This window comes from Bidens hawaiensis, unplaced genomic scaffold, assembly GCF_021521415.1.
Source record: "Bidens hawaiensis isolate Kalapana, Puna unplaced genomic scaffold, B.hawaiensis_p1.1 tig00026906_1, whole genome shotgun sequence".
NCBI lineage: Eukaryota > Viridiplantae > Streptophyta > Magnoliopsida > Asterales > Asteraceae > Bidens > Bidens hawaiensis.
In genome coordinates, this window is record NW_027494344.1 from 153,089 (window position 1) to 174,601 (window position 21,513).

Sequence of the window (21,513 nt, forward strand, 5' to 3'; positions counted from 1 at the left end):
AATTCTCCAACAAACAATAATGATAATTCTGTAAAACACCTCTTAGGCATATTTAATATTTTACGTAAAATCGATTTTGAAGATAAATATTTAAAAAAAGGAAAAAAAATCAACACCACAAGTCCACAACTGCACAACCTGACCAACTTCAAGGTGCATAGTCTATGAAGTCATGTCCATCGGTTGTACCTACTTTAAAAAGTAGGTATTAACTTTTATTATTTTATTTTATGGTTTTAATATAAACAACGGGTAACTCCCTTGTTATTCTTTTGTTGGGTCAACCTTCATCTAAACTTTATACGCAAATTATTTTTTATATATAAATATCATTACAATCAATAATTGCCATCTGATAAAATAAATATTTAAAGTTTGATTAGGTACTAAATTCTCACGTGTTTAAATTAAAATAATCGTTTTCGAGTTCATAGTTGAATTCGCTTAATTAGAAAGATAGACTTATCAATTCACCTATTTAATTTAGCAGGTCGATCCACTAGCTTGTTTAACACATTATTACAATTCAGTGATTCACCAATTTAGTTACTATCCACCAACTCACTTTAACATGTTTGAATAAACGAGTTTACCATGTTATGTTCATATTACACAATTTTAAGTATACGTGGATTAGAGTTGATGCTTTTTTGCCTAAATAAAATATGAGTGTTGCTCGGGTTGAACATCTGCCAAACCACTAATTAAAAAAGTTGTGAACCAACTAACATCACACGATCGGTGCCCTGTATAATCAATTGTATATAGACTGTAGTGCATGACTATCTGATAGCATGTAATAGTATAGAGAAGCAATTAAAAGTCCTCCCGTAAATTATATCTAAAATCTTAGTTATTTATTTAAGATTAGTACATAGCTGATAACTAGGTAACAAAATCGGCGTATTCAGGTGGCGGAGCAAAGCGTATTCGATCAGTATTTGTTACGTTTGTTACGGTAACGAGTATCAGATTCCAACACCTGAATTAAAAAAAATTGTCATTGTCATAATGCAACAATTAACGTATTTGAAAATCAGAACTTGTGTGTTGCATATGTCAACTGACACGAACTCGGCTGATATTGTAACACTGTGAAAATTTGGAGTTCAAAGTATAAACTTTTCAAAGTCTAGGGACTAAATTGCCAAAATCCAAACTTGAGGGTTTAAATTGAAAATTCTGATTTCCTGACCCATCGCGCTACGCGATGAGTCAGAGGAGAACCCCATCGCGTATCACAATGGGGTACCTGACCCATTGTGACACGTGTGCCAGGTGGCACCGCCTGCTGCCACGTGGCAACGCTGCCGCCACGTGTCATGGAATGGTTTAGGACGAGATTTAACAGATTTAGAGGGATGAAAAAAAACGAAAGGGTTAACAGTTCGGGAATGTCTAGATTGTCGAGTTTGAGATCTAAACGCGGATTCTTCCCTAACCGTATCTTTAATCATCTTTTGGATTCTATTCATGTATTTCTCAGGAATTTCTTCCTCTCGCTCGTTCTCAGGACCTTTCCCTTTATCTCTCATTTCTCTCTCATTACGAGCATTCTCGTTATTATTGCTTTGTTCATACATTTTCTCTTAATATGTCTTTTAACTGAAATTTAGCAATTTCTCATATTAAACACACATTTTTATTTCATATATACATATCACAAAAGGATATGTATATTTCATATTACACATAAGTATATATATCGTTCCAACGATATATATAACTGGTCCTATCATTACAAGAGAACGTTTAAACGTTCTTTATTTATTCGTACTTATATTACACATAACAGACAGGACTATTTTACACACAGTCTTCACATGGCCACCATCTTCAGTTCTTCAAGAACTTCTTCACAACCTTCGATATCTTGTTGCATTTACGAAGGATTGTTTCTCCGACTTTCTTCTTTTTCTTCTCCTCTTCGTCTACCTTCTTCCTCCAGTCATCGGTCTCGTGCAATGCGCGATCCAGGTGTTATTCATATGACTGTGGGATTATGTTGGGGTATCCATACTGCGGAGGTGGGTCACGGTAACCCAACGTCACCATCTCGTAATGGTTCCTCGGCTCTGGATACGGAACATAATCCATGGTGTATGAAAGCGATCAAAGGTATAATGCCGACGAAGGTATTAGGCAAAAGTTTAAAAGAATGAAAGTTAGTGGGTGTACGTTCAAAGATTTTAAATACTATGGACCAAAGGAGTTCCATGGTGACAAGGGAGCCATCACAACCGTGAGGTGGCTCGAGGAGATGGAAACTCTTGTTATCACAAGCAAGTGTTCCGAGGAGGAGAAAATTCAGTACTCTGCCCTAATGTTCAAGGGTGAAGCGCACGAGTGGTGGAATGCGCTATTGATGAGTAAGGGAAGAGAAGTGATTAACGGCCTGACGTGGGAAGAGTTTAAGGCCATGGTAATGGGGAAGTTTTGTCCGATGCACGAAACTGATCAAATCCAAACTAAGTTCCTTAACCATAAGGTCGTAGGGACAAACCTTCGAGAATACAATACCAAATTCCTTGAATACTGTCGCCTAGTTCCCCAGCTGGTTAACCATGAGTCCAGCAAGGTCACAAGATACATTTGGGGACTGCCTCGGGAAATCCGTGACATGGTAAGGTCACACTTGCCTCAAACCGCTGACTCTGTGATGGAGTTGGCTGGTTACTTGATGGGCGGCATGGTACGCAACAAAGAAGAGGATAAGAAGGTGACAACAACTGCTGCTCAAGGAAAGACTGGAGGAGGTTCCAACTTTAGAAGCAAAGGCATAAACCGAAACAACTCTACGCCATGCAAGACTTGTAGGAGATACCACAAGGGTAGATGTAATTTCACCCCATCTCCTAAAGTCTGTGAGTCCTGTAATCGTACGGGACATGATGCTGCTAATTGTTGGAAGAAAAAGATGACTTGCTTCAACTGCAAGGAAATGGGCCATTTGAGCTTTGAGTGCCCAAATAACAAGCCTGCTGCTGGTGGTGCGGGTGGAAGTAGCCAAAACCGAAAAGGAAACGCTCGAGTCTTTGTACTCGATACAAAAAGAGCCGCTGATGTGCCGGAAACCATCACCGGTACGTTTCTAGTCAACGACACTTATGCTAGAGTTTTGTTTGACTCGGGTGCCAATTTGAGTTTTATAGATTATAGTTTCTGTAGTCTATTAAACGAATCATTTACAAAATTAAATAAAACTCTAAGCGTCGAGACTGCTAGTGGCGAAATCTTTAAGATCTCCGAAGCTCTTGAAAACGGGAAAATCCTTTTAGCTGGTTATATCTTGCCTATCTGTTTATTGCCTATGAGTCTGGCTGGTTTTGATATTGTACTTGGTATGGACTGGTTATCCGATAACCATGCACGCATCATCTGCAATAGCAAAACCATTGAACTTCAAGCCCCCGATAAACGAACAATTCGAATTGAAGGGGACAAAAACTCTGGCCAAGTTAGCATAATCTCTATGATTAGAGCTAACAAATGTTTAAACCAAGGATGTCTCGCATTCATGGCCTACTTCACTGAAGAATCAAAGCCAAAAGAAATCAAAGACGTTCCTATCGTTTCTGACTTTTCTGACGTCTTTCCAGATGAACTTCCCGGAATCCCTCCCAATCGTAAAGTAGAGTTTAGGATTGATCTTATTCCTGGTACTGCTCAAATCGCCAAAGCTCCGTATCGTTTAGCGCCGACTGAAATGAAGGAGTTGAAGAAACAACTCGATGAGCTTTTAGAGAAAGGTTTTATTCGACCAAGTTCGTCGCCTTGGGGAGCGCCAATTCTATTAGTCAAGAAGAAGGATGGTTCCATGCGAATGTGTATCGATTATCGTGCGTTGAACAAAGTTACAATCAAAAACTGATATCCACTTCCTCGAATTGATGATCTTTTTGACCAACTTCAAGGTGCTAGCTTCTTTTCTAAAATCGATCTTCGTTCCGGCTATCACCAACTCAAAGTTCAATCCGAAGACATTCCGAAGACTGCTTTTCGAACAAGGTATGGACATTATGAGTTTACGGTTATGCCGTTTGGACTTACTAATGCTCCGGCCGCGTTCATGGACATGATGAACCGTATTTGTAAGCCTTACTTGGATAAATTTGTTATCGTCTTTCAACGACATACTTATTTACTCTAAGTCAAAGGCTGATCATGAAGTTCACCTTCGAACTTTGCTTGAAATTCTTAGAACCGAGAAGTTGTACGCCAAGTTCTCGAAATGCGAGTTCTGGTTACACGAAGTGCAATTTCTTGGTCACGTCATTAACGTTAACGGTATTCAAGTGGACCCCGCTAAGATTGAAGCTATCTCTAAGTGGGAGGTACCTAAGTCGCCAACTGAGATCCGAAGTTTCTTAGGTTTGGCCGGCTATTACCGCAGGTTCATCGAGAACTTTTCTCGAATCGCCGTTCCCTTAACTTCCTTAACTCGTAAAAATATCAAATATGAATGGGGAACGAAGCAACAAGAGACGTTCGACATACTTAAACAAAAACTCACCCAAGCACCTATCTTGGCTTTGCCAGAAGGTACTGAGGATTTTGTAGTCTTTAGTGACGCATCCCACTCGGGTTTGGGATGTGTACTAATGCAACGCAAGAAAGTAATCGCCTACGCCTCTCGTCAACTCAAAGTACACGAGAAGAACTACACGACTCACGATCTAGAGTTTGTCGCCATAATCTTTGCACTTAAGATATGGAGGCACTATCTCTATGGAGTAAGATTTACCGTGTACACTGATCATAAGAGTTTGAAACATATCTTCGATAAAAAAGAGTTGAACATGCGCCAACGGCGATGGATGGAAACGCTCAACGACTATGATTGTGAGATTGTTTATCATGAAGGTAAGGCCAACGTTGTGGCTGATGCCTTAAGTCGCAAGGAACATGAGAAACCCAAAAGAGTCCGAGCGTTGCGTTTAGAACTTCAAATTGATCTCATTGAACAAATCAAATCCGCGCAAACTCAAGCAATCAATGAAAACCAAATCGCCGATGAAAAACGCAACGACACCATTGACTCGTTAGTCAAAGGTGATGATGGTATCCTTAGACTCGGTAATAGGATTTGGGTACCAATCATTGGAGGATTGCGTGAGAAAATCTTGAACGAAGCTCACAAGTCGAACTATATGATGCATCCCGGAAGTGATAAAATGTACCATAATCTCAAATAGAATTATTGGTGGAATGGAATGAAAATAGATGTCGCTTCGCACGTTGCGAAATGTTTGACGTGTTTGAAAGTCAAGTCTGAGCACCAAAAGCCTTCGGGATTGCTTCAGCAACCCGAACTTCCCGTTTGGAAGTGGGAGTTAATTACTATGGACTTCATTACCAAACTCCCGAAGACGACTCGACAACACAATGCTATTTGGGTGATTGTGGATCGATTGACGAAATCCGCAAACTTTATACCCATCAATGAGTCGTACTCTATGAATAGACTAGCGCGTATCTATGTAAACACCATTGTCGCTTTGCATGGAGTACCGCTGTCTATAATATCTGATCGAGACAGTCGTTTTACGTCTCATTTCTTGAAAAGCTTCCAACAAGCTCTTGGTACGAAGTTAAACCTAAGCCCTGCCTATCATCCGCAAACCGATGGGCAAAGTGAAAGGACGATTCAAACGTTGGAAGATATGCTCCGATCTTGTGTGATCGATTTAGGTGGAAGTTGGGATGACCACTTACCCTTAATGGAATTCTCGTACAATAATAGTTATCACACAAGTATTCAAGCTGCACCATTTGAGGTATTATATGGTCGTAAGTGTAGAACGCCCGTGTGTTGGTCTGAAACTAGAGATAATCAATTGTCTGGACCCGAGATAGTCCAAGAAACTACCGACAAAGTTCTCCAAATCCGAGAACGACTTAAGATGGCGCGTGATCGCCAAAAGAGCTACGCCGATGTTCGTCGTAAGCCGTTAGAATTTCAAGTCGGTGACAAAGTGTTATTGAAAGTCTCGCCCTGGAAAGGCGTTGTTCGCTTCGGCAAGAAAGGAAAATTGAGTCCTCGATTCGTTGGACCTTTTGAGGTACTCGAACGAATCGGCACTGTTGCATACCGTTTGCGGCTGCCCGAGGAAATGCAAGGGATACACGATGTATTCCATATTTCGAATCTGCGTAAGTGTTTGTCTGATGAATCTTTGGCTATGCCATTAAAAGACGTAGAAATAAACGAAAATTTGAAATTCGTAGAACGTCCAAATAAAATTGAAGATTCGAAAACAAAGAAATTGAAAAGAAAAACTTTGAAAATTGTGAAAGTTAAATGGGACTCGCGTAGAGGGCCCGAATATACTTGGGAACTCGAATCGGAAATGAAAAGAAAATACCCACACTTGTTCGAGTAAAGCAATCTCGAGGACGAGATTTGTTTCAAGGTGGGGAGGATGTAACACTGTGAAAATTTCGAGTTCAAAGAATCAACTTTCCAAAGTCTAGGGACTAAAATTGCCAAAATCCAAACTTGAGGGTTTAAATTGAAAATTCTGATTTCCTGACCCATCGCGCTACGCGATGAGTCAGAGGATAACCCCGTCGTGTATCGCGATGGGGTACCTGACACAATGTGACACGTATGCCACGTGGCACACGATGGCACCGTCTGCTGCCACGTGTCACCACGTGGCAACGCTGCCGCCACGTGAAGCGGCGCCTGCCACGTGTCGAGACATGGCAGGTCTACGCTGTGCGTCAGCAGACCTATATCGCGATACGCGACAGTTCTGCTGAGGGACCCATCGCGTATCGCGATGTGGACCAAAATTATGTCTATAAATAGCAAGGTCCGGGATTAATTCTTGGCATCCCACAAATCAGTTCCCCTTTCTCTCTCTAACATCTCACTAGAATCCCAAGTTCGTATTAACAATCTGCCTCGATAAACGTGTCCCGAACCCTCGTTTGTGCACCAACGTTTCCTTAGAGTTTATGCTACCCACCACCCACATACCAAGAAGGTGTTGTTGAAATGGCAATGAATCTCGATAAGCGTGTCAACGAGTATTGAAGTTTGGTGTACTCATTTGACGATCGAGAAGTAAAGCGGCGTCAGAGTGCTGCTCAAGTCCCTAGTATTTCGATACGCCACTAAGGTTAGGCGTAATATTGAATTCAATATAATTGAATATTATATTCAAGGCTTTGGCCTTAAGTCGAGGTTATACTCGATACCTCGATAAAAGAAAAGAAAAGAAAACATAACAAAGAAATGAATGAAAGATTGAATATTGAATATGTGATAACATATATATGTGTGTAAGTATATATGTATATATTATTTGTTATGAAAATATTATTTAATGAATAAAGAGTATTCTTAAATAGTAAAATATTACGTTTCTTGGATAAGAAGAAACATCGGGTTTTTAATATAAATTAAAGGTTTATAATTTACTTTTAAATAAGAGGTTTTCAAGTAAATAAGAATTGAACTAGAGGTTCAATCGAGGATTAAGATATAAGACCAAAGGTCTTAAGCCGGATCGTGTATCCGACTAACAAAAATTTATACTCGTAACTATAGGTTCGAGATAAAAGAAAGGGAAAGACCCTTGGACGGTGGTGAAGCCGATCCTAAAGAGATAAGGTGAATACGTCCCCAAACTTTTAAACTTGTTTTCAAAAGAGTCAACTTGTTATATGAAATTGTTTACAAGGGACTATGTGTTCCTAAAACTATTATAACTATGGGTATAAACCTAGCCCTCAGGCTGTGGTATACATATGTCTAGATCCTTACATAGGTGGTACTATGTGATGTATAGGCATGATCGCACCACCATTGGTCGTATGACGCTCTCCTGCAGGGAGTACGACCGTATGTGTATATCTACGGGTACTTAATGAAGTCGAACGCTGCGGTGTTTGTGAGGTGACCTATTGTAGAGGCTCTAGTTTATAATGTGTTATTTGACTTTGTTATTCCTAAGCCACGTTGGGCCGAGACAGGCGTAGTCTCGAGGGGTAATAAAGTAAAAGAGTTATTTTTGCGTCAGCGTGTTCACTAGCATTCGTTGCTAACGTATTTTCTTGCATTTTGCAGGTGAACAAGTTTAGCACTTGAAGTGTCGAAGTGCTACTAATATCCAATGGCTCGGATTATTTTGTAATAACTTAATATGATGGTTTGTAAGCATAAACACATAAATATTTTGTAATAACTTAAACGGGTATTTTATAATCTCGTCTTTTGATTATATATATAAAGTTACACTTTCGATCCTTAAAGTTTTATAAGTCTTCCGCAACTAAATGCGACTCTGATTTATTTACAATTACGATACCAACTATTGAGTCACGCTCCTAGACTCTAGACGGGGGTGCGACAGATATCGACGTACTGGTCCTAGACACCATAACAATGGGCACATATTAAACTAATTTTAAAAACTTAAACCAATTAAAAAACTGTTGTGGCTATGCATTGCAAAATGAACTCACACAAAACAAGTCAAGTTGGAGTTGGATGGATAATGGATGTGAATCAAACCCACTACCAAGAGGTAGGATGTAAGTGAAAATGACTACCCATTCAACCATAATAAAACTTTATATCATTTTTGTTTGCCAGATAGTTTAACTAAGAAACAAAACTAAAATATAATCAAATTTATGACATTGACATACTACTTTAATCTATATAATCTATAGTATAATTTATGTATTGAAATTTGTGATGAAGAAGGAACAACTCATATCCTCACATTTTCTGTTTTACTTGGCTCTTAAAAAAATAAAAGCTAATTAGTTATATCTTGAAACACAAAAAATGTAATATATTAGTTAGTAACGTTAGTAGGTTATCATAACGGTCTATTTATGCTAAATTTCATCTATATGTGTTGGGAGTACTAGATTTTGTTAAAAAGAGTATTAATACCATCCATACATAAAAGATACGGTATGATTTGATACCATAACTAGTATATAATACATCTAAAATAAATATACGAATAAAAAGAAAATAAATTGTAACTAATCAAACCCCCCCTACCAACACACACACACACACACACACACACACACACCTTCTCACGTGAAAAATTGACAAGTAAAAATAACGGTGTTAAAAAAAACGTTTATGAAACATGATATACATATGAAGAGATAGCGTATCGTTTACGCACCTTCCCTCATCCTTTTATCTTTCAAAGTAAAATGGTAATGTGAAAGTAACTACCAAGGACATACGTTTAGTTGCATTTACTCGTGAATTATATCTCACAATATTCATGAATATACATCACAAAATTCATGTTGTCCTTTCACGAATTAATAGTATATTCATTACATCACGACAACTCTGTAAATTATGTATATTTAACCATACTTGCTTGCGAGACAATATTAACATCCTTTTCTTATCCTTACCTTTTAATATCCAAACTGTAAACATCTCATAGATTATAACAAGGATTCAATTATAAAATGTACAATATTGCAATACTGCTTTAACAACAATTCATATATTTTACATCAGCCATTTGTCTTTTTAACCCGCTGTATACACCTGTATGCTATATTGTCCGTTCATATGGCATGTCCAATATGCCCATATACCGTGCCGATACATCTATATACCATGATAGTAACCCATATAATCTGTACCATGCTCGTACAATAAAAGAAGTGCACGTGTAACCACTAACCAATTACATAATAACCAAGCTTTTAGACATGGTTTATATAACTCATTTAGTCCTAACATCATAAGAACACTTCACAATAGTAAACAATACCAAAACTTAAATTATTCTTATACTTTGTATAAATAATATAAATTACAAACTTTTAAAACATGGTGAGAATATATAGTCAAAGTTAATTACACTATGCCAGGAAACATGTGGGAATGAAGATAAAGTCAACAAATGAGAAAATCCCTTTGACCAAGAACTACCACAGTTCCACTGCCACGTGGATTTTGTTTCATAATTCAACGAAGCCGGCCACAGTTAGAGCATCAAAATGCTAAAGCAAAGTGGATGATCTAGTTATCTACTTCTCTCTCATCTTTCTACCTTTCTCTTTCATCTCTTTAACTTTTCACCAACTCTCCACTTACATAACTCATCCACACTTGTTCATTTTTGTGAACATGAAACACCCTCTCTCATCTATTTCTCTATCATCTCTCATCCATGTCATTTGCCATCTAGACTAAATGAGAAAGTGGATACATTATATATAGAGTTATAGACTATCATCACATATCCTACTTTTAATATTTAAATAACATCTCCAATCTCCAATTGAATATCATCGCATGCCACGTACCAAACCGAACATGTTTTACATATTGTATTAAGATGTAAGTCTAAATGCATAGCACATGTAGAATTGTAGTAATCAATTTGTCAGCGTGTAATTCAGGTTAGTGGGTTATAAAACGGTTTAGTAAATCAACATGTTAGTTAAACTGGTTAAACATTGAACCTAAACATGACTTGTTTATTTTATTGAACATGCTACATTTGTCGATCCAAAGCTTGATTATGTTTGTGTCGTGAAGTATGGATTTTTTGAATTCAGTGTCGTTTGGTTTGGGCTTGAAATCGGTTTAGGAACCGTTTTTTTTTATTAAACTAATGTGTTTTTTTAGAATGTAACTAAAAAGTAAATAGATAACACAAAATTCATATTTTATTTATTTTTGTAATTTGTGAACTTAGAAGTAACAAAAACATAACAAAACTGGTGACAACATTTAACACTTACGGTTTTTCTGTTTCAAACCTGCTCCTCTTACTCTCGGTTCCAAACCGATATAACTCGGGTAGGTTCCTAGTCTTGGTTCGTCGAACTAGATTTTACGTTGATCTTTATGCTCAAGCTCTTTCCAGCTTCATACCAGGGGTGCTCAAAACCGGATATCCGAACATTGCGGATAGTGAATTTCACTATCCGGATCCGGATATGAAATTTTGGATATCCGAAATTTCGTAACCGGATTCGGATATCCAAATGAATATCCAAATTTAATAAAAATTAATTATAAAAAAATTTTAAGAATTATTTTTAAAAATATTTCGGGTATCCGATATATCCGAAAATTTGTTCAAAATTCCGAAAAATTATCCGAAATATCCAAAATTGTATAAATCAAATTTATTATTTAATAATTATAAAAAATATTTTGGATAATTAAGATATCCGAAATATCCGAAAATATCAACGCCACCATCCGAATCCGAATTCGAAAATTCGGATATCCGAATTTTTGGGTAATTCTTTTTTTTTTTAACACAATACTTATTTATTTTCCTTCTTACATTAACGGATCTCCTAAAAATAATAAAAGGGTCTAAAATCTTAAATGTTTCGGCATATCTAAGAAAACAAATGGGCTTTTGCACAAATGATTGGGCCGGGTCATACTTGTTGCAATAAAAAATCATCCGATACAAATGCCACCAAACATGCAAAAACCATCCATCTACGTGAATCACTTTCCAAAATGTATTTTATTCATCTCCATCTTCATCATCAATGTACCAATCTATGCAACAAATCCAGGTATTATTCCTCTCCTTATTCTACACTATTTACGTATTATCTCCTTCCAATGTGCGTGTAATACTGTGTGCATGAAAACGAAAAAACCAAACAATATAACCAAAAGGTCCAAAACCAAACGAAAAACGGCATATTGGCTTTATGTTATTGTAAACATCGAACTTTTGGTTTGGTTTCGGTTTTGCGCGTAACTAAATCCAAAAAACAAAAACGAATGATTAATATATAGCTTATAAGCTTAACCCAAATGTTTTAGCCCGAATGTATAATAACCAACAATAACATATTTTTGGCCCAAAATTTCCAAGCCCAAATACCATAACCGAAATAATTGAAATCAAATCGAACCCCAATTTTTTTTAAACATAATGGTTTTCAAATCTCAAAAACCGACACTTGTTCAGTTGAAGCATGAATGCAGAATCATGCAAAGTTGCTAAACATGAGAAAGCATGTTTAAAGAATCAACACATGTTTTTCACATTTGCTTTTAATACATTCGGTTTCTTGGCCCCGTAGGCTGTGGCTTTTTTAATCAGGGTTCAACGGGTCGTGAATAATAATTTTTCGCCTCCTAAAACCCAAAGCATCGTTTTTAGTATGATCGGATTTGCTATTCAAAATGTAAGCACGGTAACAACTTAACTTATGATACATTATTATTCTATAGTTTGTAACACCTTAACAAAAAAAGGTTCAAGGTTAAATAAATTACACATATATCATATATCCCATGGCTAGATAACAATATTCATACTTTCATAGTTAGTAACTGCTTCGCATAATCGCATACTAAAGCCATATAGCTTTCTCTTTAATAAGCATTGGGACCAAGTTTCCTTTAAGATGCAGACTCATGACCTCATTGGATCCACCAACCAGCTCCTGTCCAATAAACACAGCCGGGACACACGGCTTACACCCTAAGGCTTTGAGTTCCTTCTCAATGATCTGACCGTCCGGATGCTCATCAAGCTCGTAAACAGTTGGGTTTGCACCAAAGTTGCATATTAGTGTTTTAATGGTGTGACATATGCAACATGAACTATTGTTGAATATAACCACTGCTTTATCTTTCACCAATGTTGTCACAGTGCCCATTTTGTTTCTCTTTTGGATAATGAACTTGAATTGTCGTCGAGGCTATATATAGATGGACTAGAGCGTATTTGGTAATTTCCAAGATTGCCCTTTACGTTGACCTTGCAAAATCGATGGAATAATATTCTAAAGGTGGTCACTGATATCTCTTATTTTATCGGATACTGATTGATTCTTAGTTAAGCGGTGTTTTTTTTAATAAGCATCTAGGAATAGTCCTTCAAGCCTTACAAGTTGAATGTGAATATATTCTTATTGAGTGCCTAGTCAAAATGTTGTGTTTATCATCAATTTAACTGATTTGTATCAACATGGCAACATGCAAGCTGTTGTATACTTGTATCATAGTAGTCGACACGTCACTAAGTAGTCACGAGTAAAATATAGTATCGTGTTTAAGAGGATCACTTAGTAATTTGACTAGTGATCAGTGATGTAATTTTTTTTATTTCTGTTCGTCATGCACTTTGATTTCTCTAGATCTTATTCCAGACGTACGATATTCTTTTATTCTCACATCTCCTCTCTTTCTACTTTTTTCTTTAAATCAGAATCATGTGAATTGGTACATTTTTCCATCTTAAGTTCCAATGATAATGTATATAACCACACAACAGGCTATTTACATATCTTATTCTATGGTACTATATTATGACACATACACCATAGAATCAATTTGTATAACTGGCCATAGATAAAGCTAAGGGACACTTGTTTAGGGACACCGACTTGCACGATATCCAGTGGCGGAACCAAAACTTCTTCGCCCAAGGGTCATCATAAGGCTCTATTCTCTAATGGAAAATTAAATAATGCTATTTAAAAAAAAAAACTCAAATTTTATATATAAAAATTCATTAAATTCTCATGGCCGAGAGGTCTGCAGCCCATGGTTCAACCCATGACGATATCTACCATTTATTTAACCTAGACACCACACCATCTATTGAATGTATAATCTTCTATTTCTTGTCTTTTGCCTTCCTTCATTGCCACTTGTTCTGTTGTATGCCACACTTTGCAAGTTATTAGTGATCTAGCTGTTATTTAATAGTATTTTTCTTTGGCAAATATATGTATAAACATTTTTGTTAAGTTTTCATAAGAGCAGTTGGGTTTGAAACATGAGTACATGACAACTAATCTACATTCCATTGGGAACTTTGCAATCGTATATCTTAAAAAAATCTAAGAGTCGTGAAACACTTTCAAATCAAAACTATTTGTTGGTTCCCAAATGTTTTGACCGGATAAAATTCAGATTGAGTGCAAGAATCAGTATGAAGAATGAGAGAGTTTATTAAACCAGAAAAATTATCGTATGATCAAAAACAGTTTTAATTAGGGTTGAAAAAACATTGATGATCATAACAGTTATCTAACTAACAACTGAATATACACTCCTTTTATTTTATTAAACTTTGTAAAGAAAATTAATTAATTGATTAATTTTCTAATACATTTTTAATAAAGAAATATATGTCCGACCCCAGCCAGGGGCGCTGCCCCTTAGACCCTGCCAGGGATTGCCGTCCCTTGGACCCTACTACTAAGGGCGTTGTCCCCGGCCCGCCAAGGGGGTGTTGCCCCCTTGGAACCCCCATGACTTAGAGGCTTCACCCCTAAGTTCCAATTATAATAAGATTAAATAAGTGTGTACTCCGCACCCGACTTATTTAGATTCATATTACAATTAAATTGATCAACAAGTTAAATCCCCAATTACACTAAAATCACTACCACATTTCTACTTGTTATTTGGTATATATCGAATAAAGTGACGGGCATATATGAGGATATAAACAGGAATGCGTAGTCGAGTCTTAACATAACATATCTTTTTTGATTTCTTAGATTGGTAGGCATGTTATTACTTATTCCTTTACTTTTCCCACTTGCAGAAAAGAACCAAGGATGCCAAAAAGCTTTATATTTTGTTATTAATGTTTTTTCTTCCCAAAAATATAGAAAGAAAACAACACTAATTTTTAGTACAGATCGAAATGTACTAAAAACATGACTGCATTACATGAATGAGAGCGATGGTAATATATGAAGACAACGAAAACACAAAGGCCGTCTACTTGGAGAGCTAGTTCACTGACGTCTATGTGGATGATATACTGATGCCTTGGCTACAATCAACGGCACCGACACATCCAAAATTTGTTGCAACAACTTTTGGACTTGTCGCATATCAGTTGGGATGTAGCAATTCGTTTCTTGACTTTCGTCACAATAGTAAAACATATTAGCTATAGAACTAAAAGCAGTCACAATGGCCATTTGTATATTTGTGTACATGTAGAGATGCTAACAATTATATGGAAGGTCAATGATTTATAATTTTATATCCCATCACAACACAAATGTCATTAGGCTACTTCTCAATCCACTTTCTTCTATTTCGCAAACGTGGCGTATCTCAGTTGCGAATCCATGATTTTCTTAATAGGAGGTTAATGATATGAGATTACAACATAAAGATGAATAAATAAAAATAAAATCAGAGGTAATAAAAGTAATCAAATTTACAAAAGCATTAATATGTATCCATTTTTGTTAAACTCTAAAATGTTGTCATTCTATATTATTAGAATTATTAACGGATATTAACTTCATTTATTTTAAAAGCATCCACAGTGTGGTGTAAGAATCGAGGTCCGGATCTAGGTGGTAAGCCAAAGACAAGCAAAAATGACGAGGTAATGTTGTGAGGGAAGTTTGTGCATGCAAACTTGGAAGCGGACAAGGGAAGGTGGGTCCCCTCTTTCACTCTCTCACATCACATGTATACATACATATTTTATATATAATTTTAATAATATTTTAATGATGTTTGTGGAGTTTTGATGGTGTGGAAGAAAGCGAAAGTTTTTAAGAAAAAGTTTGAATTATAATGCGACATTGGAATAAAATGTGACGATTTATGTAGGTCAAACATTGCTATTTGATTTAATTAAATCCGGTATCTAACAAATTAGACCATTTTACAAAAAAACCCTTAACTTGCATCTTTTATCCGTTAAAAATATCTAATTAATTAGCCCATTTTACAATTGCAACCCACTAAGTGGCCTAACTTAAACGAAGATAAGCGTATCTAAGAAAAGAAATGGGCATTTGTATGAATGTTTGGGTCGGGCCACAGTAGGGCACTAGGTGTCAACAATAACCAAACTAAATCAGAAATTGATGAAATCAAACCGAAATTAACTGATAACTGAATTAACCTAAAATCAGTTTTCAATTAATCCTTTTACTCTCGAATACACGAAATTAACCAAACCGTTCAATGTATTTATATCTTCATTTATTATATATTTATGCATCCATTTCATGTATTTCTACGTAAAATTCTTAGCCCAATTTTAACTTTGATTATTAACCGTAATTAACCGAACCAAACCGTAAACCAAAAAACTAACTGAATAAACCAGACAATTTAACCAAAAACCTATTGATTAATTTGATTGGCTAATAACCGAACCGAACAGTGTTTAACCGAGCCAAACCGTAAACGAAAAACTAAACGAATAAACCAAACCAGTTAACCAAGAACCTATTGATTAATTTGATTGGCTAATAACCGAACCGAATGCTTAAGCGAGCTGAACCGTAAACAAAAAAGCTAATCAAATAAACCGAACCAGTTAAACAAAAACCTATTGATTAATTTGATCGGCTAATAACCGAACCGAACTGAACCAAACAAAACAAAACCGTGTCACCAATAAAAAAAATCCCTCGGTTACAACTGCCACCAAAAAGTCGAAAACCGTCAAATCGAACGTGAATCAGTTTTCAAATCCAGTTTATTCATCTTCAGCTTCAGCTTCAGCTTCATCTTCAACGTTAATCAATCAATCAATCAATGTGAATCAATATCAAGTTGATTCATCTCTGTCAATCTCTATAAGTACACTACACTATATTTAGGTATTATTATTATTATTATCTGCTTAATTCGAATGTGCGTCTGTTAATTACTCTGTATTAATCGCTTGCTGTATTATTTAGGTATGTTATCGATCGTTGTTAATCAGTTTTCAAATCGAGTGAGTGAGTGAGCTCATCATCCACGTGTTTTAGGTATTATTATTATCTGCTTCCAATGTACCTGCGTGTATTAATCACTGTGTGCAAATTGAGTTGATCGATTTAGGTATTATTATCTACTTCAAATGTGAGTGTGCTAATCAATCGCTGTATTGTTTAGGTGTTATCGATCGATGTGAATCAGCTTTCAAATCGAGTGACTGAGTGAGTGAGTTCATCTCAGTCTTCATCATCAACGTAAGTATCTCGTTTATTCTACACTATTTAGCTATTATCTGCTTTCAGTTGTGCGTGTGTTAGTTACCGTGTGTTAATCGAATTGATCGATGTGGTTATCTCTGTAACAAAGCTAGGTATAATTCTAGTCTATTCAGGTATTATCTGCTTCCAATGTGCTTGTGTTAATTAATGTGAATCGGTTTGCAAATTGAGTTGATCGATGCGCCAATCTCTTACACTATTTAGGTAATATGTGCTTCCAAAGTGCTTGTGTTAATCGCGTGCTGTGTTTGTGTGTTTATCTGTCGAATTGCATTTTAAAATAGGTAGTTTGAGTCTTCATTTCTATCTTGATTGTTATTCAGACGTTATTGAATTTGAGTTGTAGTTGTTGCTTCTACCTAAGAAAGTTTCGAGGGGAAATCATTGCAGATTCATATAATCATATATGTTCATTTGATTCACTAGGAAAATTCATGAACTAGTCATAAATTTAGGTAAAAATGGACAAGATTGGAGGAATAAAACATATTCAACATGAATATGTTTTAAGTTAGAATCTGCTAATTAGAGCTGTATCGTGGCAAGTTGGATACTTAGGGCTAGCTATTGATCATATCTGAAATGCCAAACGATTAAGGATTTGGACGCACAATGTTGCGGTAAAAAGGTAGACGCTAAAATTTACATATCATATATGATATATGGCATGTTACATAATGCAAGCAGAGTAAATACTAACTTTATGATTCGTTATTATTCTATAGTTTGTTACACCTTCACAAAAAAAGGTTTAAGGCCAAATAAATTACACACAGCATATATCACATGGCTACATAAAATGCCATCCGACTTTCTGCTTATCTCTTATTTATACTTTCATAGTTGTTAGTAACTCGTACATATAACAGAGCTTATGAAAATGCTCTTTTTATGGCTATGGTTTTTGTACTACAACCATATAGCTCTCTCTTTAATGAGCATTGGGACCAGCTTTCCTTTGAGATGCAGACTCATCACCTCATTGGATCCACCAACCAACTCCTCTCCAATAAATACAGCTGGGACACATGGGTTACATCCTAAGGCTTTCAGTTCTTTCTCTATTTTCTGACCGTCTGGGTGTTCATCGAGCTCATAGACAGTTGGGTTTGCACCAAAGCTACATATCAGTGTTTTAATAGTGTGGCATATACAACAAGAACTCTTGCTGAATATAACCACTGCTCTATCTTTCACCATTCTTGTCACAGTGGCCATGTATTGGATAGCTGTAGGATGCTTTTATGGTATGAGTTTTTGTTTTGAGGAACTTCAATGACCATGGAGGCTATTTATAGATGGACTAGAGGACATAAAGGAGGGAAAAGGTGGATACAAGTAGTATTTGGTAATTTCCAAGGTTGCCCTTTTACCTTGATCAGAAATGGAATGCCACAGGAGATAGATTGCAAAATCAATGGAATAATATTCTAAAAGTGGTCATAGATATCTTTTAAGATCTTCAATCTTGATAGCTCTTATTTTATAGGGATACCAACTGATTCTTAGTTAAGCTCTTTTCTTCTTTAAGTACCTAAGGAATAGTCCTTGACTCCTACTCAGTGTGCCTAGGCAGATTAATTTAATTTGCTGAAAGTTAAGAAGACCAAATATTTGGATAAAAGTTAAAAGATATACATATAACTGTGATGATTAAATCACGTGGCAGATTGACATCCTTACAAGTAGAATGAAAAGTTATGAGTGTGAATATATTCTTATTGAGTGCTTAGTCAATATATTGTGCTTATCATTAAGTTATTTCCTATACAAGGAATCAACAAGCTAAAGTAAGAAGGGTCTCATCGTTTTAATTGTTCTTGTACTAACATGGCAACATGCAAGCTGTTAATTTAGCAGTCGACGTTTCACTGATAAATCATGTTTAAGAGGACACTTAATAAATTGATTAGTGATTATAATTTATTGTATTCCTTTCAGCAGGCTCTCTGATTTCTCTAGAAAACTTGAGGTCTGTCATATAATTTATCTATTATTCTCACATCTCTACTCTTCCTATCTTTTTCTTTAACTCAGAATCATGGGAATTGGTACAATTTGCCATCTCATAATCCAAGGATAATGTATAAAAACCGTACAGCACGGTATTTACCTTTCTTATATTCTTGTAATCTGGCTGTAGATTATGCCACATATATTCATCTGAAAAGTCCAAAACTAGAAAAAAGAAGAAAAGAATGAGTTCAGTTCTGAAATTTGGTATCAATTTGTAGAATTGCCCTTAGATACAGCCAAGGGACACTTGTCTAGGGGCACTGACTTACATGATATCTACTATTCACTTAACTTAGACATCACACCATATATTAAACATATAACTTCAGTTTCTTATCTTTTGCCTGCATTCATTGCCATTTATTCTGTTGTATGCCACACTTTGCAAGTTATGAAGTTTGTGATCTAGCTATTATTCAAAATGTACTTTTTTATTGGCTAATATATGTATTAACTATTTTGTTTGAGCTTTCATATGAACATTTGGTTTTAACAATAACAGTTTGATCTACATTTCTAATTGTTATTTGGTATTTATATCAAATAAAGTGAAGGGTATATATGAGGATACAAAAGGGAATGCATAGTCGAGTCCTGGCATCACATATCTTTTTATGCTATTCTAGTGCCGTGGGCCGGTCATTCTCTCACTCTTTCCAGTTACAGAAAAGGACAAAGGATGCCAACTCAAAGCTTTATATTTTCTTATTAATGATTTTTCTATTTCTATACGCAAGCTAGATAAGAAAATTCCGTAGGAAAAGGGGCTAGACAGCACATGTAACATATATATGAAAGCACATTCACAAAATCTTGAACATCTTAGTTTTTCTCAAGATCTTAATAGGCGTTTTAGTGATGTATTGTTTTCTCAAGATCTTAATATATTGGCTTTTCAAAAAAAAAAGTTGATAGAACAGAACTGCAGATAAATGGTTAAAAAATAGAATTTTAGTTTGAAAGTTGACTATTTTTATGCTTCATGACATTTTATTATATCAGTGATAAGCAAGTTCTTGTTGATTTGGGTTTTTTTTCTTCTTTTTTATATCTCAAACGGGTCAAAATGGGCTGAACAAGTCAATTAGGTTGAAAGTCTCCCAAAAGTCATTTTTAATGCATACATCCTCCTAAATCATTTTATTCACAGATTTAGACTATTATAACAATATTGTTTTTCTTTTTGTGTTAGATTATATAAATTAGATAAGGTATTAGCCATGTATATAACCTAATAAGTGGTCCATAAGGTTCTTTCTCTATGATGTAATATATACAAGATACATACATACAGGAGTTATTACTTCATTTGTGTCTTATATTACATTTTGAATCATTATTAATCCACATTAGAACACAAGCATAAAATAGGCTAAGAGTTAGTGGGGTGAAAAAAATCCAACCGTCCTTTTTCAACCAGAGCCTATTTCAACCTTATTCATTTTGAGCATTTACCCAACCCACCCATCTGTGGATGTCTAATTACCCATTAAAGTATTATTTTAAAACATGGTAACAGTTTTTCTAAAATACTGCATCTCTTGCTGCTTTTTAAAAGTAGGAAATTACAAGTGGAAGTTGGCACATGCATACATTGTCATGGACACAAACAGAAAAAGGAAAAAGGACACCGAAACAAAAGATGGCCAAAAAACGAGGGCTGTCTTTCTTGCTCTAACAACTGCAGGAGCATCAAAGTGCTTCTATAGTTGTAATAAGTAACTCTTAAATCTATACTGTAGCAACTAAAAAACATGTTTTTAAACAAGTCTCACTAAACCCATATAGCATTAGCCCGGAGTAACAACGGCACCAACTGACCCTTCAAATGAAGTGCCATTATCTCGTTGGCCCCGCCAATAAGCTCCTGTCCTATGAACACAGCTGGCACACTTGGCTTAAACCCTAATCCCTCGAGTTCCTTCTCTATCTGACTCCCCTTTGGATGCTCATCTAACTCGTAAACAGTGGGATTTGCTCCAAAACTGCTTATTAGGGTCTTGATTGTGTGGCACATGCAGCAAGAGTTCTTACTGAATATAACCACTGACCTTTCATTCACCAAAGCTGAAACCATAGCCATCTCTTGAAGCTAAAGAAATTAGTAATCAGAAAAATTTCGTAAGAGATCAAAAGTTGAGATTTTGTTGTGACTAAAGTGATCTAATGTTAATGCTATATATAGATAGTAGGTTTTGCTTGGTATTGAAAAGGAGAGATTCCTTTTTCACAAAAGATATTATCATTTATCTGGCTTCACAAACTGTTTGATATTACTACCATAGTGTAGTATAACAAGTTGTATATATCTGCTTATATTGATATGCACAGCAGCATCTTATATGTAAAATCACATCTTTAACCTTATTGAACCGTGATTCTAGCATAGTTTGTTATGATTTGATTTCCATAGTTATCTTTGGTTTCCATAGTTATCTCTTTCTATTGTAGTCTATATATTCCTGATTGTAACTCTTATGATTTATTCAATAACAATTAGCAATTACAATCTCCTGTTGATATGAA

At 35.7% G+C, this 21,513-nt stretch overlaps 3 pseudogenes; all 3 read right to left on the reverse strand.

The window, feature by feature from the left end:
* Nucleotides 1-12,342: 12,342 nt before the first annotated feature.
* Nucleotides 12,343-13,456, reverse strand: LOC143574408 (monothiol glutaredoxin-S2 pseudogene; annotated as a pseudogene).
* Nucleotides 13,457-17,199: 3,743 nt separating this feature from the next.
* Nucleotides 17,200-19,127, reverse strand: LOC143574409 (monothiol glutaredoxin-S2 pseudogene; annotated as a pseudogene).
* Nucleotides 19,128-20,506: 1,379 nt separating this feature from the next.
* On the reverse strand, nt 20,507-21,155 carry LOC143574401 (monothiol glutaredoxin-S2 pseudogene; annotated as a pseudogene).
* Between the last annotated feature and the right edge of the window lie 358 nt (nt 21,156-21,513).